The sequence below is a fragment of the Daucus carota genome, chromosome 3 (genome assembly GCF_001625215.2).
Source record: "Daucus carota subsp. sativus chromosome 3, DH1 v3.0, whole genome shotgun sequence".
Lineage (NCBI taxonomy): Eukaryota > Viridiplantae > Streptophyta > Magnoliopsida > Apiales > Apiaceae > Daucus > Daucus carota.
This window is the reverse complement of record NC_030383.2, coordinates 2839995-2851275: the sequence shown is the minus strand read 5'-3', so window position 1 is coordinate 2851275 and position 11281 is coordinate 2839995.

The window sequence follows — 11281 nt, the reverse complement described above, 5'->3', positions numbered from 1 at the left end:
AATCTGAAACAAAATCAGATTAAAACTTTAAAGCTACTAATTTCCATAAATAATCTGAAACAAAATCAGATTCTGAAACTTACTTTTAATATATCAGAAAATAAAAAAGGTAGTATTCCATAAATAATCTGAAACAAAATCAGATTCTAAACTTTGCTTCTAATATATCCGAAACTAAAAAAGGTAGTCTGAAACAAAATCAGATTCTGAAACTTGCTTTTAATATATCAGAAAATAAAAAAGGTAGTATTCCATAAATAATCTGAAACAAAATCAGATTCTAAACTTTGCTTCTAATATATCCGAAACTAAAAAAGGTAGTTCTAATTTTTGATATTTTTCATCCAAAAATTCCAAAAAATTAGAAAAATAGAACGAAGCGATGTGAGAGGCGCCACCTACACGCCCCTCGCTTCTCCTTTATATAAGTATATTGATTTAATTGTCTGCACAATTTTTTTCTTTTTAAGAATAGATTACTTTTTGTTTAAAAAAAAAGAATAAATATTCTAATTCCGAATATGGACGAGTATTTATCTATTGAGTTATATGGATCCTTAAATTTGAAAATTGCCACTCCCTTTATCCTAATTTATTTATTTTATTTAAATTATTACGGTAAAATTAATCAAATTTTGACCGATAACTAATAATTATTTTATATGATTTTGAAAATTGAAAAAATACATTTTAAAGCGAAATAGATGTAGATTATGATAATATTTTGTGTTAGTCCCAATCGAACGAATCTATTTATATGACCGTCCGAATAGGTATTATTCATGTTAGTAGTTAATTTTGAAAATAATTTAATATTCAAAATTTTAACAAAAAGAAATTATTAAAAAACTAAAATAATAATATTATATTACAATAATTAATATAAAATTTTTTTTTAAATGCTATGTACTCTACACATTTGTATCAAATTCGTCATAGTCATTGTGGAATTAAAATCACACGCAATCAATTCATATTTATTAATTTTCTCAATTTATTATATAATATTAAAATTTAAGTCGAATACACCTCTCTTAATTTTGAAGGATTTTCTAAAATGTCGAATTCCACTTAATCTATTGGAATATAAAATAATCAATTAAATCTATATGAATGTTGAATCGTAATAATTTTGAGATATTTAATCTAGATTTATATTAATTTATAAAATATCAAAAATCTAATGATATTTACATTGTGACAAATTTTGTAAAATGATGGAGTGCATTCTACTATTAGAGCATCTTAGAGGAACTTTTTTATACGAGTTCTTAAGTAGAATAATTAAAAGTCATGGTTTTTTTTTTTGACCAACAAAAGATTTTATTAACTTGAAAACTCATCCACCAGTACATTCAACACAGTAATTGGGAGCTCCCCTCTATTAAAAACACGATCTGGATAGAAATATGACTCTCTAGCTAATGAATGAGCAGCCAAATTTGCAGATCGCTTGACAAAAAACAAAGTAGTTTTGTTCAGCTCCTTTAAGAGCCTTCGACATTCGTCCACCACCTGACCGAATGGAGATGTCATGAGCACACTGCTTCGAATTGCTTGAATCACCCCTAAGCAGTCTGACTCCAACTGAACTTGAGGCCAATTTGCACCTTTTATCCAGCTAAGTGCCTCTTTGATCGCTAAGACCTCTGCTAGTTCTGCGGCAATAGTTCCAGGTTTGCTAACTGATTTCGCTCTAATACATTCACCCGTATGATCTCGAGCTACAATGCCCATCCCATAAGCCTCCTCCGTACTAAAAATTGCAGCATCAACATTTACCTTAACTGTGTCAACCTGTGGCTTCACCCATTTATCTACTCCATCTCCTTCAACCAGCGATTGGAATAGAGTTTTTGATGACCAAGTCTGGGCATTCTTCCATTGCGTAAGGTAACTTTTTGCTGAAGCAAGCACTCCCTGTACTTTAGGCTGCTTCTGGTTCCAAACAACCTCGTTGCGGGCTGTCCAGATAGCCCAGCAAAGAGTGACAATTTCCGCGTGTCTTCTCTGTCCTGCAGACTGAAACATATTCTGCAGCCACTGAGCAAAATCATTAGAATGAAATGTACGTATATCTGGGAAACCTTCTTGCCAACATCGACTGGAATACTCACATTCAATTAGAGCATGGACAATCGACTCATCCTCCCTTTTACACACTGGACACAAAGTCTCCACTGGAACAAATTTACCCCATAGCACAGTCATTGTTGGGAGACAATTAGACATTGCACGCCAGATAGTATTCAAAACCTTCGGTGGAGCCTTCACCTTCCAAATATCCCTCCGGAAACTATTCAAGTTGCTAGGATGCCATCGGTTTTTCTGAGCTTGAAGGAGCCTGTAGGCACTTTTAACCGATGACTGGCCAGAATTCTCCTTGCTCCAATACCAACGATCATCCTCATCTGTGATACTAAGTTGAATCGAAGCAATACAACCTTGATCTCTGGCATTAAACATGTCCCTCAAAATATCCACATCCCACTCCTTACAATCCATACACATTAATGAGGACACTGTGTGCTGTTCTAGACCTGTCAAATCAGATGTAACATAAGGGTGTTGGTCGTCCGGCAACCAAGGTTGACCAACAATGTTAATCTTGTTCCCCATACCGACCTTCCAGCGAGCTCCTGCCGTAATTACAGCCTTAGCTTCCCATACACTTCGCCAAATGAAACTAGGATTGTTCCCCAAGCTGGCTTCCAGAAAGCTAGAATTAGGAAAATATCGAGCTTTGTAAATTTGAGCAACCAGACTATCAGGATTCGAAAGAATACGCCATGCTTGCTTACCCAACATAGACAAATTAAAATCTCGAAAGTCTCTAAAACCCAATCCCCCAACTGATTTATGCTTACTCAACTCACTCCAACTTAGCCAGTGTATCTTCTTTGCACCAGTCGAGCTAGCTCCCCACCAATACTTTGAAATCATCCGCTCGAGGTCTTTGATAATATTCATAGGGATTAAAAAGACACTCATAGCATAGGTCGGAAGAGCCTGAACAACTGATTTCACCAGAACTTCCCTCCCCGCTTGAGAAATCCATCTCCCATCCCAGCTCTGCACCCTCTGTCTGACCTTATCTTTCAAAAAACCCAAAGCTGTTGATTTATTACGACCGAGAATATTAGGAAGGCCCAAGTACGTACTCCCTTCATTAGCTGGTACCATATTCAGCCTATTACACAAATCCCTTCTATTTGATTCAATAACATTCGAACTAAAGAATACCGAGGACTTTTGTAAGTTTACTTTTTGGCCCGAAGCTGCTTCATATGTTCGCAACAATTCTGTAATTTTCAATCCATCCTCCTCATTAGCACGACAGTACAAGTAGCTGTCATCCGCAAATAACATATGATTTATGCTTGGAGCTTTTCTACAAACTTTTATGCCATGAATCCACTTCCTTGATTCATATTTTAGCAACAAGGCCGAAAGTCCCTCAGCGCAAAGAATGAAAAGGTGCGGGGAAATCGGGTCCCCCTGTCGAAGGCCCCTGCTTGGAACAATTGGACCAACTACATGCCGATTATGTGTTATTTGGTAAGACACCGTCGTAACACACTGCATAACCAACTGCACCCACCCTTCATTGAACCCCAGCTTTAAGAGTATAGCTCGAAGATACGGCCATTCTATTCTATCGTATGCTTTACTCATATCAAGTTTAAGCGCCATATGACCCTCTCTTCCTCTCGTCTTCCTTTTCAAATAATGTATAATTTCATATGAAATCATAACATTATCTGAAATTAATCTGCCCGGGGTAAACGCACTTTGATTGACTGAAATAACTGAATCAAGCATACCTTTCATCCGATTAGCTAGCACTTTTGTAATGATTTTAACCAATACATTACATAAGGAAATTGGACGCAGCTCCGTCATTTTAGTTGGGCACTTCTTCTTTGGAATTAATACCACATTTGTATCATTCAACCCGTTTAACATAGTGCCATCCTCGAAAAACTTCCGCACCATCTGAACCACATCAGTACCAACAATCTTCCAGTGCTTTTGAAAGAATGCTGGAGTCATCCCATCTGGACCTGGAGACTTGTCTGGTTGCATCTGAAACAAAGCTTTCTTCACCTCATCTTCCGTGACAGGAAGCATCAACTCAGAGTTCTGTTCAGTCGAAATACGCCGTGGAATACAATCGATCACCTCTTCCCACTGATTTTGAGATGCTGTGAAAAGTTCTGTAAAATACCCCGTCATAAGTTCAGACATTCCCCTGTCCCATTCAACCCATTGGCCGTCATCTCCTTGTAGTCTATGAATCTGATTATTTCTACGCCTTGTACTAGCCGAGGCATGAAAATATCGACTATTTTGATCTCCGGAGTGAAGCCATAATTGTTTTGATCTCTGACGCCAAAAGATTTCCCTTTGATTAAATATTAAATTTAGCTTCTTTCGCTCTGCATTGTACTCCTCTTGGCTGTGCAAATCTCTTTTGTTACGAAGGAATTTCAGTTTATTCTTACATTCTTTTATCCTTCGGCCAAACTGGCATGTTAACTCCTTCCCCCAGCTCATTAACTTTTCTCCACAATTTTGAATTTTCTGCTGAATATTCAGCTCCAGATTGTTCTCCCAAGTATCTTTCGTTAGCTGAGCACACATTGGCTCCGTAAGCCAGGCATTCTCGAAACGGAAGCGAGCTGGTGTGATACTTCTATTCACTTGCTGGGGAATTAACAACAAAGGACTATGATCTGAAGTAGAACCTTCAAGATTATAAAGTTTTGCACCAGGAAACACTTCAAGCCATAAGTTACATGTAAGAGCTCTGTCCAGCCGTACTTCTGTCCACTCAGGTGTACCTCTTCCTCGTTCCCATGTGAATTGATGTCCCACAAGATCCATATCATAAAGTCCCGTCTCGACCAACACATCATTAAAACCGTCTATAAGCCACCCTGGATATTGAGCACCCCGATGCTTATCTTTCTGAGCAACTACATTATTTAAATCTCCTATTACGCACCACGGTAAGTTTGAGTCACGAGCCAAATGTCTGAGAAGGTCCCACGTCTTCTTCCGCTGCGCTCTGTCTGGCTCACCATACAAACCCGTTAATCTCCACGGTTCCCTTCCAACCATACTGATCTCCATATCTATATGATTGTTTGAGTAGCTACGTAACTTAGCATGATTCATATCTTTCCATAACATGGCCAGCCCCCCACTTCTTCCTTGCGGTTCTACTACCACTAATCCATCAAAACCAAGTTTACTTCTAACCCATTCAAGCTTATCTTTTCTACCAATTGTCTCGCACAAAAAAACAAACTCAGGCTTTTCTTGATGTATAACATCATATAGGAACTGAAAATTCCAAGGGAGCCCCACCCCTCGGCAGTTCCAACTTAAGGTTGTCATAATGTCTGGCGGGTCTGCGACGCAGAGCCCGCCATTTGCAAGTTTTTTGAATTCGAGGTAACAATTTCCTGGGTTTCCAACATGTTCTCGTCAGCTGTCTCCTGTTCATATGTGGGTACTTCACTTGATGTGGGCTCGTTAATCCTACGTCTCTTCAGGTCTGTTATATCAAGCCCAATAACTTCTCGGTCCATCTCATTCTCCCGCCCTGTTGACTTATTCGAAATCCCAGAATCAGCTCCTACAATCTCGCCCCTATCAGTTTGGTTTGTTAGCTGTTGTCCAACATTATCAACTCCTGATCTTACGGGATATCCCCCTCCATCTGCGCCCCGAGGTTTCGCTATTGCCTTATCCAGTTTTTCTTCTCCGTTCACCGGAAACTTCGTCGGCGTAACACCACCTTGCCTTAACCACTTCGCTCCCATCGAATGTGTTCTACGTTTTGGCTCAGCACGCATCCAAACACCGTAGGGTTTAGTAATCTGATCCGCTGGAGTATCAAATATCTTTTCGCAAAATTTCTCACTGTGACCTATGAATCCGCATATGAAGCAGAATGTTGGGATCCCTTCATACTTAAAATTCACCCAACACCAGTTTGAATCGTTCTTCTTCAACTTCATTCTTCTTTTTAACGGTTTATCCAAGGCTAGAGTTACTCTTACCCGAAGATATTCTCGCCATGCCCCTGTGAAATTATTAGCATCAGATTCCACGAACTCTCCTATGTAATTACCAATATCCGTCACAACCCGTTGAGACATAAACCCTGCACTCATTCCATGTAACTGAACCCATATGTCCAGCTTGTTAATCACCATCTCTCTGGGATTATCTCCCTCCTTAAGGCGTTCAAAAACCAGTTGGAATCGGCCAAACGTCCATGGACTACCCTCCATCACCCGAGTGATATCCAACTCATGGTAGAATTGGAAGATATATCTATTTCGTTCCAGTTCTTTCACATACATACCTCTCCCTGGTCTCCATAAGGAGGCCATTTTATGCTGCATAGCTTGAAAATCGATGCTTGAATCTGTTAAGAACTTTCCCACGAGGCACCAACGTACATCTATTTCTGAAAGATCCTCATTTGCATCGCCATATTCTAGACCTCCTTCATCCTCCTCTTCAATCCGAATATTAGCAAAGCTCTCCTCCATTTCCTCCATTGGACTACGACCATTAGCCATAACAGAATCGAAGACAATCACAGATCTCGAACAAAGTAAACTGTCAATACTTGCTAACCATGTCAGATGACAAGACAGAAAAATATTTGTTATTACATCTGTATAAAAGTCATGGTTTATATAGAACTTTAATGGGTATCTAGATGTTTTTTATAAATTAAAAATCTTAACTTGTTTTTTATATAAAAAATATATATTTTCTCATACCCATCCATCAATTTATCATTTCTTTATTTTATATTTCATATATTGATAAAATGTACACAATAATATTAAAGTCACGGCTGCAAAAATTTGATCGTTGGTATGGAGTTTAGTACAATGCACTACAATTCTTATATCTTTTAATTCAAATTGATTAAAATTATTAAATTGAATTTTTTATATTTCACTACAATGTTGCTAGAGGTTCAAAGTTGGAATCATGCCAACAACATCTTGAAACAAAATTTTAATTTAATAACACATAAGTAAATTATTAAATATTCAAAATTGTATGTGCATCGCACAAGTTATAGGTTAGTATAAAATAAAAAAAGAGTATAAAAACTATTGTTGGATTAATACTTTTATATATATATTAACTTTCTAAAAGCTATATTTTTTTATATTATAATTCAAAAAAAGTAGAAAACTCCCGAAAATATCAGTAACATCTTTTTTTTCGAAAAGAAAGTGATAATTCAATTAATAACAGCTATACGACGTCTACAAAAATAATTGAGTTGAACAAATATAGAATAATTTAACACGCACACTCAAGATAAGAAAAATAAGTGATTTTGAAATTGACGGTGGTATCAACATTAGGATCAATCAATTCAATTCAATTTCAATATTTCTTCTTAATCTATCTATCTATCTATCTATTATATTAATAATAGCCCAACATGGATCATGTTGAGCAAATAAAATCATGAGACATTTTAATCTCATAAAAAGACTTATTTACCCTTATATTTTTTATTTTTTTTGTAAGGTCTACATAATCGTAGATGAATTGTATCGAAATACAATAAACCGCATCCGGGATTTCTTTCTTTCAAGAAAGTTTATCATCTAACCGAAAGTCATGCAAGCATAACTCCGGACGCTTAGACAATAAAGCTAAAATGAATAAGAAAGGAAAACCCATAAGTCCCGTGGCACCAAAGTATCCTAAAAAGACAAAACAAACAAAACATAAATCAACATACAACAATTACACACATATAAATTTAATTAAAGTAAAAATAGAAAATCTAATAAAACAAAACAAAACAAAAAAATATATATATCAAAAATAGATAGACAATAAAATAATATAGAAATATAAGTTAATTTCTAACCAAAGGAAAATCCTTTGGTTAGACACATAAAAATTAAAATTTTAGTGAGGAATAAAAACAAAGGTTTGAACAATAATTAAATATATTAAATCTAATGATCATCAAATTGGCCAATCAATATACTTATATAAAGGAGAAGCGAGGGGCGTGTAGGTGGCGCCTCTCACATCGCTCCGTTTTATTTTTCTAATTTTCTGGAATTTCTGGATGAAAAATATTAAAAATTAGAACTACTTTTTTTAGTTTCGGGTATATTAGAAGCAAGTTTCAGAATCTGATTTTGTTTCAATTTTGTTTCAGATTATTTATGGAATATAGTATCTTGAAAGTTTTAATCTGATTTTGTTTCAGATTATTCAATTATGGGAAAGACAGATTATTTATGGAATATAGTAGCTTGAAAATTTTAATCTGATTTTGTTCAGATTATTTAATTATGGGAAAGAGTAGCAAAATATGCTTAGCAAAATATGCTTATATAAAGGAGAAACGAGGGGCGTGTAGGTGGCGCCTCTCACATCGCTCCGTTTTATTTTTCTAATTTTCTGGAATTTCTGGATGAAAAATATTAAAAATTAGAACTACCTTTTTTAGTTTCGGGTATATTAGAAGCAAGTTTCAGAATCTGATTTTGTTTCAATTTTGTTTCAGATTATTTATGGAATATAGTATCTTGAAAGTTTTAATCTGATTTTGTTTCAGATTATTCAATTATGGGAAAGACAGATTATTTATGGAATATAGTAGCTTGAAAATTTTAATCTGATTTTGTTCAGATTATTTAATTATGGGAAAGAGTAGCAAACAAGTCTCTCTCCACCTATAAATACCCGTATAGATCGTAGTATTTTGGATCATCAAAACACAACCTCCTCTCTCAATACCACAAATCTACCCGATAGTCCTCTTACTCGATTTTTAAAGGAGAAACGAGGGGCGTGTAGGTGGTGCCTTTCACATCGCTCCGTTTTATTTTTTAATTTTTCTGAAATTTTTGGATGAAAAATATCAAAAATTAGAAATACCTTTCTCTTACTCGATTTTTAACTCGGAGGTGTCGTTATTCTGCAACGATAAGTGAAGGCTGTTACAGTAAAGGTTGTGCAAGCAAATGTAGTTATAGACCGTTATATTGGAGTCGACAAATCCAAACACGGGAAAAGAATATAGTCTTGACAGGATATCGATGGTTGATGTCAATAAATTAACTATTAATTATGTATGTTTGTTGGTTATTCTTTTATAATATTTGTTTTGTTCATCGGACATGTTTGTTGTTGTTAATTTTTATATTATTTACTTTGTATACATGAAAAAATTATTCTATGCATTATATGTTTGCTCCGTTCAAGCAACTTTTAAGAGGGTAGTTATATTTAAGTTAAATGTTTTTGTGCACAATCAATCTAAAAAAATTAGAGGAAGGTGACAATGTAAGAACATGATTACTTTTCCATAAAAAATAAAATTTTAAGATTCGTCACGCTTTAAATTGTTATTTACGTGTATAAATTTATTGTCATTTTTTCACCATGAATTATAGTCCAATTTTGCAATTTTATATATTAGTATTTGTATTACATCAAGATTTTTATAATATAAATTTATTTAATCGTACAAATATTAACTTGAAACATTAATATACTTTTTATAGACAGTCATAAAATTATTTTATTCTATAAATATTAATATTGGATCATTAATATAATTTTTATAGGCCGCCGCAACGCGCGGATTCTCATCTAGTTAGCCATAAAAGTGGCATCCATAACCGGAACAAAAAGCCATCAAAAGCACAATAGAGCCATCAAAGGCACAAACAATAGAGTCATCATTAATGACTCCTTTGAATATTTGGAACTTAATAAAAGTAATCAAAATTCAAATTAAGAAGGTAACTGATTATAACTTATAAAAGTTGACCAATTTTCCTTGATATATAGACAACACATTTAAGGACCATTAAAACACTTTTAAGACATATAAATAAATTCAATTTCAAATTCAAATTTATCAATTAAGACAATTCACTTGTATATAAACGGTCAATTAATTATTCAAATTAAAGCACAATTTACTCAAATTAAAACACAAAAATTTAAGATGAAGCATGCAATGAAAAGTCAAATTCAAAGATAAACAAATTTAAAAGAGTCAATCAGCCATTCAAATTCAAATATAACTAAAACTAAGATCTACAATTACTACTATTAAAACCAAACAATATCCAAAATTACATGCTAAAAATTTGAATCAGGCAATAAAATAAGTCAACCAGGCTAATCTAATATTACAACACGCACTAATTAAGTCATTACCACACCAGCTCCACCGTCATCATCCAAGAACCGCAAATAATCATCATGAACACTAGCGAAAAACTAAGAATCGAACATGAAGATACTAAACACAAGACGTAACTGATCATATAATATAAGATTGATAACACCTCTCCAATCTTCTCAAATTCGGATAAAAATAGATAGAAAAAGAAGAAAATTGGATACGAAAACAACACATACAATAATAAATTTAAGCACCCAATTATACCTAATCATGAAATATGAACAACATCACAATAGTATATACAGTAAAACAATAAACAATCACAAAATCATAATCATGTAGGTTTAATTTATCAAAAGATCACACCTGTTTTTTTTATTTCTGCAGAAAATAATATTTGAATACGATTGTATCCAAAAGAACCAGAATACAAGACTTTGAGTACCGTATTTTGACAAACACTTGGTACGCATACAAGAATCTGGCACATCTGGTTCGCAGTCGCGGAGAGATCATAATTCCCACTCAAGCCTGCGCAGGAGCCAACGGAAGCCCAAGCTCATTCGACACAGCCTCCCTCTTCATTCCGTTAACTTTTAAAAACATACAATCACAAAGATATTTAAAAATAAAAGAACTTGGGATTACAAAGACATTGACCTTTTCTGCCGAATGGTAAAAACCATGTAGCCACTGTCAAACACATTATGTTGAAAACCATACAACTTGAGCAAGATTTGACGAGAGAAGCTGGGTCTCTCTATCTCTTTGATCTCCCAAATCACAAGTAATAGGAGATCATAGGCGCATTAAAACGGATAGAAGTTGAGAGTTCCAGAGGAAAATTTCTATCTTTTTAATCGAAGTAGCAAATGACACAAAATCACAATATTCACTTTCCGATGACAAATTATCATCACATATGTTGACTCCCGTCACGATTCCATCATTATGAAATTTTAATATAATGGTTTCACGCGAGATTTGGTTCAAGAGGTAATATTATCTCCCGCCTTAACTTGTCATTTATGTCTTAATAACATTCATTCATATACTCCCTCCATCCCA